The sequence below is a fragment of the Lathyrus oleraceus genome, chromosome 5, assembly GCF_024323335.1.
Source record: "Lathyrus oleraceus cultivar Zhongwan6 chromosome 5, CAAS_Psat_ZW6_1.0, whole genome shotgun sequence".
NCBI classification, from domain to species: Eukaryota; Viridiplantae; Streptophyta; class Magnoliopsida; order Fabales; family Fabaceae; genus Lathyrus; species Lathyrus oleraceus.
The window spans coordinates 14,096,383-14,113,520 of NC_066583.1; positions in this window are offsets into that span (position 1 = coordinate 14,096,383).

Below are 17,138 nucleotides of genomic sequence, written 5' to 3' on the forward strand. Positions count from 1 at the left end.
TTGGTCGAATCATGTTGTTGGATGATGTTGTTTGAAAACAATTGCTGTTTGTTACATGTTGCTGGAAACCCACTATGCCATGCCATGATTATTTGTTGATGATGGTTGATGTTGTTTGAAAATGATTGTTGTTTGCTTGCAAAACCATGCTGTTAGAAACCCTAGGTTTTTTTCCAAACTCAGAAAATTCAAATGGATTGGCTGGTTACTGTTTTATTGGCTGAGAGCCAATCAAAACATTTCGTTTTGTAGGGCCAAAACGCAGCACTTCAATAAGTGACTGCAGAATTACAAATTTGCCATGCTGTTGACTATGTTGACCACTTTGCTATGCTATCTTGTTCACTTTTTGCTTCAAATGTTCGTCAACTTCCACAATTCATTTTTAATTCATTTTAACTCCAAAAATTGTGAGATTTTTTGCATTAAACTCATGAATGTGTCTAGTTTTTTATGGTGAATTTTAATTAATTTTTCAGTGGATGGATTTTAAATGATAATTATTTCCCAACATGTGTGCATAAATGATACCCTTGGCCATTTCAATTGTGAAATATTGATGTTGCATCCAATAAGCTTGAAATTTTTTGTGATGAAAATATGCACATTGACCTTCATTTTGGTATAAAGTTTGTGGATTTCCCATTTGTGGTTTGCTGGTTATGATTTTTTGAAGTCATGTATTACATTTGTTGCTATACCATGATCATGTATTTTCACAAATTTTGTTCACATGCTTCCTTGCATCCAAATGGCCCCAAATTTTGCATGAACCACTCTTTGTATGTCTAGTTGATGTATGAATTTTCTTGGAATTAATCTTGCTGTTTTCCATTTGATTGTGAATTTTCTTCCATGCTTGGTCATTTGTTGACTTTTTGTGCTATGCCTTGCCAAATCCTTTGTGAAATTCTCAAATCATATTGTATATCCATGAAATTTCATATGTGATAACTAGACTCTTTGAGCTTTGCATTGGTGTTAATCTCATTCATTTCTCTTCTGTTTTCAAATTGATATGATTTTTGAAGTTGACCTATGCTTGTTGACTTTCACCATGCTTACTTGAATTTAGTTTGACTTCATGATTTTACTTGCCTGCCTTCCTCTCATCCAAATGCCATGAAATTTTACATGTATACCATGTTAGATGTTAGGATTGAGTGTGATTTATTTCATGATTTTTGAGATTGCTTAGGTTGACTTTTGATGCAAGTCATTCTGTTGACTTTTGTATGCTTTCCTTTGCCTTGTTTTGATTTCAAATATTCATGAAATGACAATGATGCATGATTTGAATGTGGGCCCAAGTGTGTTAGCTTCCCAAATGTTTGACTTTGACTTTGAGTTGACTTTTCCTTGCTGCCTTGACTTTTTCTTTCATGTTTGACCCTAGGCTAGTCCTAGTGGTCCTTTGGACTTATGTTGAGTTCATCTGTTTCAGGTTGAGCACAATGCTTCAAAGATCACTCAAACTTGTTTGAATTTGATTTGTTTATCCCATGCTAACCTTTGTTTTGCAGATGGTTTGACTCATAACTTGAGTCTTATGCTTTGCTCAGTTGATCCCCTGTGTTGACTGTTTGCCATTTCTTTTGATTTAAACTTTTGACTTGTTTACTAATAAGTTTGACTTTTTCAGGTACTTTAGTTGCTTAAGTTCTTTGAACTTGCTTGCTTTGCTATTTAGCATTTGCTTTGATGTATAATTACTTCTTCTTCATGTAGTCTGGAGACCCGGTCTGTTATTTGACCGGGCAAACTGTCTGAAGTCCTCCTTAAGAGGCAATGCCTGTGTATGTTTACTTTGTCCCTGTACAGAGTCAAAGACCTCCTAAGTGAAGAGGCAATTGGTGGAAGGTAGGGATATGCAATCTATCCCCCACTATTCAGTGTGTCTTCTGTCTTGCTCACACCACTGTGTTGATGCACTTCAGATAAAAACCCAAGATCTTGTGCAATTGCACAGTTGAGTCAGTTTTAAATGTGTAGAAGGGTTCCCACTTTCTGAACCCACACATTCTTGTCAAATGCTCTCCCAGGCCAGGGATAGAAGCAATGAGGCACACCCCTCATCTCCTTTCATCTGCTTCACCTTAGCCTCTCAATGGCAAGGTTAAGAGCAACACTTACCCCATTCCAGTTGGCCCTAGTGCCTAACCTTTGATGTTTGAGCCCCCTTGTTGGTGTGTTTATTTTATGCTGTATGTGTTTGTGATTGCTTTGTTTGCCTCTTTAGGCTTTAGTTTAGGCTTGCCCTTGTGCAATAGGTTTGTGCTTGACTTGCTTCCTGTGCAAGTCAAGTCTGTGTGGCTTAACCCTTGTGTGAGCCATGTTAGAACTGTTCGGCCGAACTACGGCAACTCTGATTCTCACGTTCAGATGAGATACGTAGGCACGAGACGCGATGTCTTGCCGAGTTTGACTGACGACTAACAGCTAATCCGTGCTTGTTTTCGCCCTCGTTGCGATCCTTTCTCTCGCCCTCGTTGCGATCGAGACCTTCCCTTTCTCTTGCCCTAGTTGCAACAGAGACCTTTTTCCCTGCCGGCCGAACTACGGCAACTCTGATTCTCATGTTCAGATGAGATACGTAGGCACGAGACGCGATGTCTTGCCGAGTTTGACTAACCACTAACACTAACTCTTTTCTCTCACCCCTGTGTGATTGAGATCTTTCTTTTCTCTCGCCCTCGTTGCGATTGAGACCTCCCTTTTCTCTTGCCCTAGTTGCAATCGAGACCCTTGCTTCCTGTGCAAGCCGTGTCTAGGATAGGTTGGCCCTCGTGCCATTTAGCTAGTAACCTTAACTTAGGGTTGACTTTGCATGACAACATCTAGGCTCGAGTCGTAGTCTCCCTAGTGTTGTGTCTCCCTCTGTTATCTGGTTAGGCTAGATCCTTGTCCCTGCGTAGGGGAACTACATCGCCCTGATCTTCATACCAGATGAAGTATGTAGGCAGGAGATTGAGCTGATCTCTCCGGGCGCCTTTTCTTTTCTTTTGTGTTTGTTTGACAGTTGTAGGCTGAGTCCCCGACTCCCTATTTATCTGTTGTGTGTTTAGGTTCGGATGCTGACATAAGTCCAGCGATTGGCATTCAGGCTCCACGTTTGCCTGTGTCTTGTTTGTTTGTGTGCGTGTCAGCCGAGCTACGAATGCTCTGATTCTTCTCTCGTCCGAGAAGATACGTATGCATAGGATGCGACATCCTAGCGAGCATGTGTCGGTTCCCCAGTCCGAACTACTTCGACTCTGATGTCTATGTCTGATAGACTAAGTAGGCCCAGGATGCGATATCCTGCCGAGTCAGTTTCAGTCAGTTTCTTTCGTCTCTTTCAGCCAGTTGTGTGTGTGTTTGAGCAGTGTTTTTAGCAACCAACATTCCTTCCTTTTGTGCGTGGATCCCGTAGAGTACTACGGATGCGTAGGGTGCCTAACACCTTCCCTTCGCATAACCGACTCCCGAACCCATTCTCTTTGGTCGCGAGACCATGTTCTTTCCAGGTTTACTCTGAGCGTTTCCTTTCCCTCTTTTGGGATAAATAACGCACGGTGGCGGCTCTGTTGTTTCTTTCTTTTCCCGCCGTTTTTCGCGCGATGCGACAGCTGGCGACTCCACTGGGGATCTAGAGAAGTTGACCTATGCTGGTCTATCTTCCCTGAGCGAGTCTCTCCTAGCGCTCTCTAGGATTAGGGTTTCGGTTGCTTTCTGCTTGTTGTATTTTATTGCATTCATTGTATATATGTACATTTATTGATTGCATTATTTGTGCGCATTGATGTTTGCATTCATATTCATCATTTGCTGTTGCCTGGCTGGTTGTCTGTTTTCTTTGTGTGGGGGGGAGTCAGTTGAGGTAAAAGGTCCAATACCCAGACCATGAGTGAAAATCTAGGATGATTAGGAATAGAGTGATTCATGGGAAGCGGGTGGTATGGCGCCACTTAGCGGAACATTGATATCACGAGCAGTTCAGACCCTGGTAGGATACTGTCGTTACATACTTCGGGTGTGTATATGATGGTATTCTGCGAAAGGTTATTTATGCTGCGTTTCTCTCAGCTTTACCCTGGCCTAGACTACACCCGTGAGTGGGGAAGGGTTATTCATTACAGGTACCGTTGGTGACTTTGGTTCTGATGGTGACTTTATGTTCAGACAGTGTGATCAGTTTGACCTTAAGTTGGATTTAAGTTCCGAGTTTTGACTGAAGCTCCGACCTAGTCAGAGATCGCACAACCAACCAGCCAGCCGTGTCTGCATCATGTGCATCATAGCATATTTATTTTTCAAAAGAAACGCATTGAAAAAAAAAAAAGACAACAAAAAAAAAAAATTGAAAAAAAAAGAAAAAGAAAAAAAAAACTAATCTCTGCATGCATATCATTTCTCAGGTACATTCCCGAGCTTGTCTACTGATAGAGATGGCAACAGTTCCCGAGCTGAAGCGGAAGACCTGTTCCTACAGTTTCCACCGTGAGCCATTGACTCCACTAGTAGAGTTGGGTAGCCTCGTGACAGACGATCGATTGAAGAGTTTCGTTGGACGGTATGGAGACATCTTGACAGTGTTGAAGACGATAGTGGATCCAGTACCTCTGCAGACACTACTCCAGTTCTATGATCCAGAGCTCAGATGCTTCACCTTCCAGGATTACCAGCTTGCACCTACTCTCGAAGAGTATTCCATCCTGTTGAGTATCCCTGTTCAGCATCAGATTCCCTTCTTGGACGTCCCCAAGGAGGTCGACTTCGGATTGATTGCCAGAGCTCTCCGGTTGAGTGTTGAGGAGGTTGGTAAGAATTGGAAGCCCTGTGGGGAAGTTGTTGGTCTGCCGTTGAAATTTCTGTTGAGGGTAGCCAGAGATGAAGCAGAGAAGGGGAATTGGGAAGTTTTTCACGCACAGCTAGCTGCCATGATCTATGGGATCATCCTATTTCCTAGTATGCCGAACTTCATTGACTATGCTGCCATCAGCATTTTCATCAGAGGGAATCCAGTCCCCACGCTCTTAGCAGATACTTACTATGCCATCCACAGTAGGCATGGTAAGGGTGGAGCCATCAGGTGTTGCTTACCTCTCCTGTATAAATGGTTCATGTCTCTTCTGCCAGCCAGTGGACCATTTGTAGATACCCAGAGCACTCTGAAGTGGACTCAGAGGATCATGTCGCTCACTTCCTACGACATCAGGTGGCAGTCATACCGGATGGATGTTAAAGATGTTATCTTGAGTTGTGGTGAATTCCGGGGCGTACCACTCGTAGGGACCAAGGGTTGCATCAACTACAACCCAGTTCTCTCCCTTCGCCAGCTAGGGTTTGTCATGTGTAGAAGGCCGCTCGAAGCAGAGATAGCTGAGAGTTTTTGTTTTGAGAAGAAGGATGACCCTGCTAAGTTGGAACAGATAGGGAAAGCCTGGAGAGATGTTGGAGTGAAGGATGGATCCGTCTTAGGGAAGAAGTTTGCCATTGCAATGCCCGATTACACTGATTGGGTAAAGAGGAGAGTGGAAACTTTGCTGCTTCCCTACGATAGGATGGAGCCGTTGCAAGAGCAACCACCTTTGGTACTTGCTGATAGTGTGCCTGCTGAGCACTATAAGCAAGCCTTGATGGAGAGTCGTCGTCTGAGAGAGAAGGAGCAAGACACTCAGATGGAGCTGTACAAAGCTAAAGCTGATAACCTGCACTTGGCCCATCAACTCAGGGAGGTGCAAGGAGAGGATGCTAACAGAGCAAGAAGTAAGAAGAGATCATATGACGAGGTAGAGTCCATGTTGGACGCAGAGCATAGGGAGTGTTTGAGACTGCAGAGAGCAGAAGTCAACTACCAAAAGAAAATCAGAGACTTGGAGAAGCAACTCAAAGACAAAGACAGTCAGTTGAAGAAAGAGATGGAGTTGAGACAGAAGTCAGAGGAGTATCTTGGAGGAGAAGTCTTGGAGCTAAGAAGACAGTTGAAAGAGAAGATCACTCCTCTACCAGATTGCTCAGAATGCTCACTGTTGATAGACCAGTGTCATTACCTGAAGACCCTCATTCCAGAAGACCGTCTGCCTTAGACTGTATCTTTGTTTGTATCTTTTTGTTGAATCACCTCCAGGCTTGTTGGATGGGATTCATTTGTGTGTAATCCATCTCTTTGGATCTTTTTATTGAAAATCACCTCCAGACTTGTTGGATGGGATTCTTTTTCTTTGTACTCTGTTTTCGAATATTCAGTTGTCTGACTATTTTACCCTTATTCATATATAAGGATGTCTGATTTTCCCTGTTGCTCTCTTTTTCCCTGTATCTGTTTAATCTGTTCTTGTAGGTTGCCATCTTTCCAGAATGGGTCAGGCTCTTTGAATGCCTGAGAAATGAGCATATCATGTGCATCATACGCATCATTTAACATCATACTCATATCATTTGCATAACAGGTGTTCTTGTGCCGTCTTCTCACTCAGGTTCCTTTGTCAGACAGGACAGCTGATCAGAGGCCACACCGGTTTTCAACCAGGCTCAATCAACAGAGAAGTATGGATCAGGTTCAGACAGAGCTGGCCGAGATGAGGGCGAACATGGCCCAGTTCATGAATATGATGCAAGGGGTCGTTCAGGGGCAAGAGGAGCTGCGTGCCTTAGCCCAGAGACTGGAAGCCGTGATTCTACCAGTCCACTGTGCTCCACCAGTGGATGTATCCGTTCATGAGAATGCTGCTGTCATTATTCTCGTCGATGATTGTGCCGTGGGTGATGAATTGAAGGGGATCAGAATCAGTGAACAGCCTCTTGCTGCAGAGACTGTTAATGTCAGAGCAACCCGCGCTCCGGTTCGCCATCCTGGCTCTTCAAGTTCTTCCGGTTCTAAGAAGCCATTCTCTGGGGCACCCAAAAGGGGAGAGAATGAAACGAATGCTGTGCACCGTCGAAGGAGTGCAAATAGAGGACCATATCGGCAAGCCACTGCTGTGACTATTCCAGCAACTCAACCTCAACAGCAACAGAGAAGACCAGCTCAGCAGCATCAGCGTCCACAACGTCATCCTCAGCAGCAGGCTTATCAGCCTCCTATTGGCAATCAAGCTGGTACAAGTAATGAGAGGAAGAAGATCATTTTTGATCCGATCCCCATGTCCTACGCCGAACTGTATCCCACTCTGATAGAGCGGAACTTGATTACACCCAGAGACCCGCCGCCCATACCCGTCAACCCTCGGTGGTGGTATAGGCCTGAACAGCATTGTGTGTATCACTCGGGTGCTCCTGGTCATGATGTAGATAGCTGCTTTCAGCTGAAGGTGAAGGTTCAAGACCTTGTGAGGTCAGGTATTCTGATCTTGGAGGATTTAGGTCCCCGTGTTAATCAAGCCTGAAGACAACAAATCCCGGGTTGGCGCCGACTTTTCTTCAGAAGGGTTGTTCAGAAAGCAGAAGCTGCTGATGCAAGAAATACTGACAGTTGTTGTCCCCAGTGGGATCTATCACAATTGGGTCACTGTGGGCGTTCCTACAGTTGTTCATAAGTCTTTGTAACAATCACTTTGTTTAAAAACCCTTCCCCCCATGCCAAAAGGAGAAGTGATGACATTGTTGGCAACATTTTATGCAATGATATTTTCATTCAAATAAATTCATGTTAACATTTGTTTTTCCATTTGTTTTCCCTTTTCGCTGTTTGCATGAAATTGGTGATCACAAAAAACCTTTAAAAACAAAAATAAAAGCAATCTTTTCATCTGCATAACGATTGTCTTGTTTGTTTTTCAAAGAGCTTTTCATATCAAAATCTTTATGCAGGTTGTTTCCCAAACCCATTGAACATAATGATCGGACGTCATCTCCCAATTTTGAATTCCCTGTATTTAAAGCGGACGAAGAGGATGTTGAAGGGATTCCTGACGAGATTTCCCGACTTCTTGAGCAAGAAAAGAAGATCACTCAGCTGCATCTCGAGAATCAGCAGAACAGCCAACTGGGGCATTTATCAAAAAAGAAGAGAGAAAGAGGAGGGTGCAAAACCAAATCAAAAAAAAAATCAATCAAAAGCAAAATCAAAAGCAAAATCAAAAGAAAAAACAAAAGAGAAATAGCACCCTCAAAGTCCCAAGTTGACTGATGCTGAATTCGATCGAAGGGAAAAGATCAACTGCCATGTGTCATGGTCAGTCGTATCAGCAGAGAGTGAAAAAGCATTCAACAAGAAGATCAAGCCTCGTGTGTTCCGAGGAACCTTGTGCTCAAGAAAGTCTTGTCTTTCGTGCCCAATTCCAGGGGCAAGTGAACTCCAAGCTAAGAACGTCCATACGTTTTCAAGAAAGCCTCTTCAGGCAGTGTTCTGACACTTACAACAATGGATGGAAGTTCACTCGTTCTGGGAACTCTGATGCAGTCAAGAAATACTTCGCCTAAAACAAAAAAGCAAAAAGCTCGATAAGTCGAACACCCCAAAGGGCGACTTAGGCAAAAAAGGAGCGTCTCGGTGGATTGAAAACCCGAAAGGGCGATCCAGGCAAAAGTTAGAGACATTGAGAAAAAAAGAGAATTCGCATCCCGCTAGATTGAACACCTCACACTGGGGCAATCTAGGCAAAAATTAGGGATTTGGCAAGTAACTGCATCTTGACAAGACTGTGCTCTATATCTGTCATCCGTCAGGGATTCTCGATTCATCGTCGACTGAAGCTTTGAATACATCGAAAATTCAGAATGGTAGAGGAAAGGTCATTATGTTCAATGTAGCCCTCTCCAATATACATCACCGATTTCAAACTTGTACAGATCTATGGAGTCTCGCCCTTTGCAGACTACCATTCCATCACATCGATTTGAGCTTTTATCCAATTATTTGCACTCTTATTTGTTTTCAACTCAACAAATGTTTTGCATGTTTTAATTGATAAAGTATCATTGTTTTCAAAATAAACAAATTTTTCAAAAAAAAACTGTTCTTAAACAAAGTGAACATTCACAATGATGGAAGAATACTTAGGAGATCCGCAGTGCTCTCCCGAGGGCGGTATGATTACCAACAGGTAAGACAATTGTTCGTATCTCGAGCATGACTGTATCTTTTTTCCTGCAGAACCTCGCATGGTCTCTCCTCAGCAAGTTTGCCCGATGCAGTGTTGTTTGAAGTTGTTTACCTTCATGTTCCCGGCAGTACAGATTCTTCCTCCAAATCCCTGTTAGCTCTATTGTGGGGCATTCCCAGTAGAGTGTTGTTTGAGCCCTATCGTGGGGCATCCCCAGCAAGTTTGCTGTTTCGGACATAATTGTGGGGCAGCTCCCCTAGCAGAGTGTTTACTGAAGACTTCAACTTTCGCCTCTCCAGCAGGCCAGTCTTCATCCTCCCCCCAGCATGGGTGCTTTTCTTGGAAGATTCAGTATTTGGAGGATCGACATCCCCGTAATCCGGCATTCCCTCAGATAGATCCCCGAGTGGAGCGGGTTTCAGTGAAATACATCTCCAGCAGTAATTCTCCTACATATGGATTGGTTGGGTCGTCCCTAGTAGGGTAGAATTATTCACTCCAGCAGGGTTCATCCTACCAGTGGATTGGACGAGTTCCTATAGTAGACTGATATTTGCATCCCCGGCTGAGTTGATTCTACCTATAGTCGGCATGGGTCACCCCAGTGGAATAACAGATATTCTCCAAGCAGAGTTTATCCTATCCGAGGATTGGTTGGGTCTTCTTCCCAGTGAAGTCGCTTTGCTATTCCCCAAGCAGAGTTCCCCGCAGAGTTTCCTCAGTCAGAGTGTCCCCACAGAGTTGGAATGTCTGATCTTTTTGGCTCCCTAGCCAGGGTTCATTTGCATTTTGCATGTAGTGATCATTGCATCTTCAAAAATCGCGTAGCATTTCCATTCCTAAATGGAGCATTACGCTATAAAAAAAAAAATTCAAACATATGCATTCATGTGTTCGAAACCCCATCAGACCGTATCCCCTGCAGAGACGGATTTTTTGTTCAACCTGCACAACGCATTTGCTACAGTTGCTCCAGTCAGCATTTGGTGTCCCCACAGAGGTTTATTTCCTCACCTGTTGGTGACAGAAAGTTTGTTTCTCCCCAGTGAGACCCCCTGCAAGTGTTCAGCCTAGCCCTGTCCTCTTGAGAATATCAATACCCCGTCAGCACCCGCGTGTGTTTGTTTCTTTGGTGTCGGTAAACACCATCTTTCGGTGATTTCCAGTCATGCGTAAGTGTCTGGTCTTCTTTGGTGTCGGTAAACACCATCTTTCGGTGATTTCCAGTCATGCGTAAGTGTCTGGTCTTCCTTGGTGTCGGTAAACACCATCTTTCGGTGATTTCCAGTCATGCGTAAGTGTCTGGTCTTCTTTGGTGTCGGTAAACACCATCCTTCGGTGATTTCCAGTCATGCGTAAGTGTCTGGTCTTCTTTGGTGTCGGTAAACACCATCTTTCGGTGATTTCCAGTCATGCGTAAGTGTCTGGTCTTCTTTGGTGTCGGTAAACACCATCTTTCGGTGATTTCCAGTCATGCGCAAGTGTTTGGTTTTCTTTTGATGTCTGTAAACATCATCTTTCGATGTTCGTAACATCGTTATCCCTTCCCTAGTGAAGATTTCTCCTCTCCGTTGGTGTCTGTAAACGTCGAGTTTTCTCCCATTCATCCGTTGATGTCTGGTCGAGCCTTCCCATTCATCTGTAAATGTCTGGTTGATCCTTTTGGTGTCTGTAAACATCATCTTTCGATGTCTGTAAACGTCGAATTTTCTCCCATTCATCCGTTGATGTCTGGTCGAGCCTTCCCATTCATCTGTAAATGTCTGGTTGATCCTTTTGGTGTCTGTAAACATCATCTTTCGATGTCTGTAAACGTCGAGTTTTTCCTGGTCGTCCCCAGTTGTTTACCTCTCCGTTGGTCTTGGTAAACGTTGAGTTTTTCCCATGTCGTCCGTTGACGTATGGTTGTATCCCTTCCAGTCATTCATTAATGTCTGGTTACCTCTCCGTTGGTTTCGATAAACGTCGAGTTTTTCCTGGTCGTCCCCAGTTGTTTACCTCTCCGTTGGTCTTGGTAAACGTTGAGTTTTTCCCATGTCGTTCGTTGACGTATGGTTGTATCCCTTCCAGTCATTCATTAATGTCTGGTTACCTCTCCGTTGGTTTCGATAAACGTTGAGTTTTTCCCAGTCGTCCGTTGACGTCTGGTTGTTTTTCTCTTATTCCCATTCATCTGTAAATGTCTGGTCGATCTTTTTGGTGTCTGTAAACATCATCCTTCGATGTCTGTAAACGTCGAGTTTTCTCCCATTCATCCGTTGATGTCTGGTCGAGCCTTCCCATTCATCTGTAAATGTCTGGTTGATCTTTTTGGTGTCTGTAAACATCATCCTTCGATGTCTGTAAACGTCGAGTTTTCTCCCATTCATCCGTTGATGTCTGGTCGAGCCTTCCCATTCATCTGTAAATGTCTGGTTGATCCTTTTGGTGTCTGTAAACATCATCCTTCGATGTCGGTAAACATCGAGTCCTCTTTTCAGTCATCGGTAAATGTCTGATAAATCCCCAACAGAAATCCCCAGTAGAGTCATCTGTAAATGTCCTACCTGGTTCCCAGTTGCAAATATTTTGTTTGTCTCTCACCAATAAATTTCTCATCCCAGTCATCGGTAAATGTCTGGTCATTCTTTTTGATGTCGGTAAACATCATCTTTCGATGTCGGTAAACATCGTGTTTCATCCCAGTCATCAGTAAATGTCTGGTCATTCTTTGTTCTTTTGTCAATAAAATCAAAATCCCCAGAAGTCGTCGGTAAACGTCTTGTCTGGTATCACCACAAAGATTTTGCTCCTCCCCAAGCGGAGATGCCATCGGTAAATGGCCCAGCTTTCTTCGATATCGGTAAATATCGAATTCCCAGTTGCAGCAGCCATCGGTAAATGGTCTTGCTAAGATTGACATCGGTAAATGTCCAGTTTCTTTGAAGCCACCATCGGTAAATGGTTTTGCTTCCTTTTCAACATCAAATTATTTCCCAGCAGCCATCGGTAAATGGTCTGGCTGAAGTTGATATCGGTAAATATCAAGTTTTTAACCATCGGTAAATGGTTTTGTTTTTCAAAAGTTTGTTTTCCCCAGCCGCCATCGGTAAATGGTCGCGCTGAAGTTGATATCAGTAAACATCAAGGTTCCAGTTCTTCAACCATCGGTAAATGGTTTTGTTTTTCTGAAGCTGTCATGCAGTTGTCATCGGTAAATGACGTGGTTCTTTTGTATCATATCCAGTCGGTGCAAATTTCTACGGTTCTTTTGTATTCAATCCCTGTTTACCCTGAAAGTCTGACAGCCACTGCTATCATCCGTTCGGGTTCCCAGCTGATTGAATAGGGGCAGCTGTAGCACCTCAAATTTGCACCTATCATTGTACATATCATTTCATATTAGGTCATAGCATATCATGATACATTGCATAACATTTGCATTGTTCCTCAGTTGCCTCAAGAGCAAGCAAACAAGAATTAGGTCAAACCGATCAGGAGATCAGTCAACCAGTCAAGCAAAGGTGTTTCTCAAGGAGCAAAGGTCCTAGGGTTTGTCCATCAAGTTCACATGACTTGGAGGTCTATTTGAAGTGTTCAAGTCAAGGGTTGAAGGCTCAGAGGTCAGCAGTCAATGCATAGCCAGGCAAAAACCCTAGACAGTCAACAATCAGTCAAAGCAGTGGATGGTGGCCATTCTTGCAGAATTTGGGCACCATGATCAATAATCAAAGGTTCATACAACTTGAGACATCATTTGAAGTCAAGTTCTCAAGGAATTAGGGTTTGGAAATCATCAGAAGAAGTTCAATCAGTCCAAAACCCTAGAAAAGTCAAACTTGGTCAACTGTGGATTTAATCAAGGTTTTGATGGATAGATTTGATTTGAAGGAGTTCATTCATGCTTGTACAAGCCTCATATATCATGTCCAACCTCATCATGGAAGAAAATCAAGTCAATCAGAAATTTTCCAGAAATAGAAAGTGGACCTGTAATTTCAACTGCCAAAAATGGAAACTTCTTGATCTTAAACTTACATCATGATACAAGCTCCAAATGAATTTTTGCCCAACATGAAAGTTGAAGATCTTGTTCTCCCATTTTCAAAAAGTCCAAGAACACCCAAATCCCATGTGTGGTTGTCAAGATATGATCAAATCATTTTCACCAATTCTTGAACTTCAACAAGCCATATCTCTCAAACCATAAGGCCAAATTTGGTGGGGTTTTTTCCTACACACCACATTTTTCATCCTCTTTCCAAAAATATAAATTTCATGACCTAAAACCTTACCATTCAAAATGGCATTTTTGGACCTTTTGCATTTAAATTCAAAGTTTGACCAAACTTTGACTTTTGGCTTCTTTGACTTTTTCTTGATTTTGCCAATTGGGAAATGTTCTAAATTATATTGGTGACTTGTTCCAATTCCTAAACCTTGTTCATTTCACCCTTATGCCATCATTTTTGGACCAAATGCTAAAACTTGAAAATTGGCAAGAAGCTTCATAAAGCAAAATCAGTACAGCAGTACATGTACAACCACAAACAACATTTTGCAATGTCCTTCTGCAGCCTATTTGAGGCCCAATTCGCAGCAGCACTCACACCTCCATTTTCATTTGTACCAACTTAGCAAAAGATGCAAATAAGTTCATTAAAGCTAAGCAAGCTTAGCATGTGATTAGTGGAGCCTAAATAGCACATATAAGTGCATTTTTCTGCCATTTGCAACCCTAGGAATTGACAGCAGCCAACAAAATACTCTCATTTCCTTTACTCTTGCATTTTTGCACCAGAGCATTTTCTGCACAAAAACTTCAAAGGACCTCGAGTTTTCTTCATAGCTCCACCATTTGGACATCATCTTGAGTCCCTTTCAAGCTTCGAATCCCAGCTGTGACCACCATTCCATAACTGCCTCTTCAAGAGCATTGTTAATGGCCGATCTCGAGTTGGACCAAGCTATGCATTCTTGAGCTAAATTCCTGCAAGCATTCAACCTTTGGAAGCTGTGTGACTATCTGTTTCGAGCTATATCCATCAATCCATCACTATTTCCAGCTTTTCTTCAAAAACAAGTTAGTTTTCGATCCTCTTCTTTCTCCAAACTGTATCATGTTTTTGGTAGGTCCTATCATGCTGAGTACACTACAATTTGTTTTACCTGAAATGATGATGTTATGAGGGAGAAATCCGGATTTGTATTTTTGTGCATAAACTTATTTTTGCTCGATTTGTGGATGGGAATTTGTTTTGGTGATTTTGCTTGCTGGATATAGGATGTATGATATTTACTGTTGCCATTGCCATGATTGATTCAATGTTCTGGGCATTTCGAATTTTGAATATTGAAGCTGATATTACCTTGCTATATTGCTGCATAAACCCTATTCATAAACCTCAGGAAAGCCCAGAATTTCCCATGAACATGCTTGTTAGTTGTTGGTTTGCTGGAATTTCAATTGATAATGATGTTGGTGAACCAAATGTTGATACCATTGCTGATATGATCTTGCTGCAGTTTTTTGAAACTCCTTGAAAACCTTACTTGCTGTTAGTTATGATGAGGATATGGTGATGATGAACTTGATGCATATGCCCTGTTGTTAATTCCTGTCCAGAAAATCTTCATGATTATGCTTGTGTGTTGCTGAATGATGTTGCTATACCAATACAATGCTGCTGAGTGTTTGTTGTTGAATTTGTTTGGATGTGATTGAACTTGTATGAAGTTTGTGTTTGCTGTTGTTTACGATGAGCACATGATGATGGTGATGAATGCTGTTGTTGCTTGAACCTGCCATGCCCAGATTTCTTCCTTGATTAATGTTTGTTTTGCTGTTGGCTGATGCTGTTTAATAACGCTGTTACATTGAAACCTCATGACCATGCCTAGAAAATCCATGAGACATGTTGTTGCTGTTGTTTGTTCTGTTTGATATGATGATTGATGAACATGATGCTATACCAGGCTGTTGTGATAAACCCTCATGTTTTTTCCAGAACTCCAATTCATGTTGTTTTGGTTGCTATTTGGCACATATGTGTATGCTGTTGTGTGATGTGGTCGAATCATGTTTTGTTTGATGTGGTTGAACAATGAACATGCCCTGCTATTAAACCATGAACATTGCCATGAAATCCATGTGAAACATTAATGTCCTGCTGCTGTTATTGGTATTTGCTGATCATTTGTACTGCTATGCTGAATTTCAATTGATAATGATTGATAAACATTAATGTCCTGCTGCTGCTATTGGTATATGCTGTTGTTCATGATTGGTGTTTGAATGATGATTAGTGATGAATACATGATACCATGCTGTTAAGCCTTAAGCTGCCATGAAAAACCATATGAATTGTGAACATTGCTGTTGTTTGGGTTGCAGTATGGACATTCCCATACCATGCTTTTGAATGATGTTTGGTTTGAATTTTGGTTGAGTGATGAATGATGCTTGCTGTTATAGTGAGTATGCACCAGGAATTTCTCATGATGGTTTGGTTTGTTGTTTTATGATGTGTTTTGCATGAAGAACATTCTCAATTGCCATGCTCTTTGATTGATACAATTCGAATTCTATTGATGATGAACATTGAATGATGTATGCCCTGCTGCTGTATTTCAAGCCTTATTACTACCATGCTGTGTTGGTTGAATGAGGAACATTGATGTTCAAATACCATGCTGTTGCTTGCTGTTGTTTATGATGAGTACATGATGATGATTTGCTGTTCATGTTGAAACCTTAACCATCCCCCAGATTCCTGTTGGCTGCTGTTGTTTGTTTTAATTGCATTGAACCATCACCACTTGCTTTGCTTTTATTTTTTGGTCGAGTTTTGTTTGAAGCATACTGAGTTTTTCCTGCTGTTTTGCTGCCACTAGCTGCCAAGAAAATCTTATGAATGCCCTGCTGTTTTGCTGTTTTTGAGCTGCCAAGGAAATCTCATGAACATGTTTATGCTGTTGTTGGTTGATGATGCATGAGTTTGTATGCTTGGTCGAATCATGTTGTTGGATGATGTTGTTTGAAAACAATTGCTGTTTGTTACATGTTGCTGGAAACCCACTATGCCATGCCATGATTATTTGTTGATGATGGTTGATGTTGTTTGAAAATGATTGTTGTTTGCTTGCAAAACCATGCTGTTAGAAACCCTAGGTTTTTTTCCAAACTCAGAAAATTCAAATGGATTGGCTGGTTACTGTTTTATTGGCTGAGAGCCAATCAAAACATTTCGTTTTGTAGGGCCAAAACGCAGCACTTCAATAAGTGACTGCAGAATTACAAATTTGCCATGCTGTTGACTATGTTGACCACTTTGCTATGCTATCTTGTTCACTTTTTGCTTCAAATGTTCGTCAACTTCCACAATTCATTTTTAATTCATTTTAACTCCAAAAATTGTGAGATTTTTTGCATTAAACTCATGAATGTGTCTAGTTTTTTATGGTGAATTTTAATTAATTTTTCAGTGGATGGATTTTAAATGATAATTATTTCCCAACATGTGTGCATAAATGATACCCTTGGCCATTTCAATTGTGAAATATTGATGTTGCATCCAATAAGCTTGAAATTTTTTGTGATGAAAATATGCACATTGACCTTCATTTTGGTATAAAGTTTGTGGATTTCCCATTTGTGGTTTGCTGGTTATGATTTTTTGAAGTCATGTATTACATTTGTTGCTATACCATGATCATGTATTTTCACAAATTTTGTTCACATGCTTCCTTGCATCCAAATGGCCCCAAATTTTGCATGAACCACTCTTTGTATGTCTAGTTGATGTATGAATTTTCTTGGAATTAATCTTGCTGTTTTCCATTTGATTGTGAATTTTCTTCCATGCTTGGTCATTTGTTGACTTTTTGTGCTATGCCTTGCCAAATCCTTTGTGAAATTCTCAAATCATATTGTATATCCATGAAATTTCATATGTGATAACTAGACTCTTTGAGCTTTGCATTGGTGTTAATCTCATTCATTTCTCTTCTGTTTTCAAATTGATATGATTTTTTGAAGTTGACCTATGCTTGTTGACTTTCACCATGCTTACTTGAATTTAGTTTGACTTCATGATTTTACTTGCCTGCCTTCCTCTCATCCAAATGCCATGA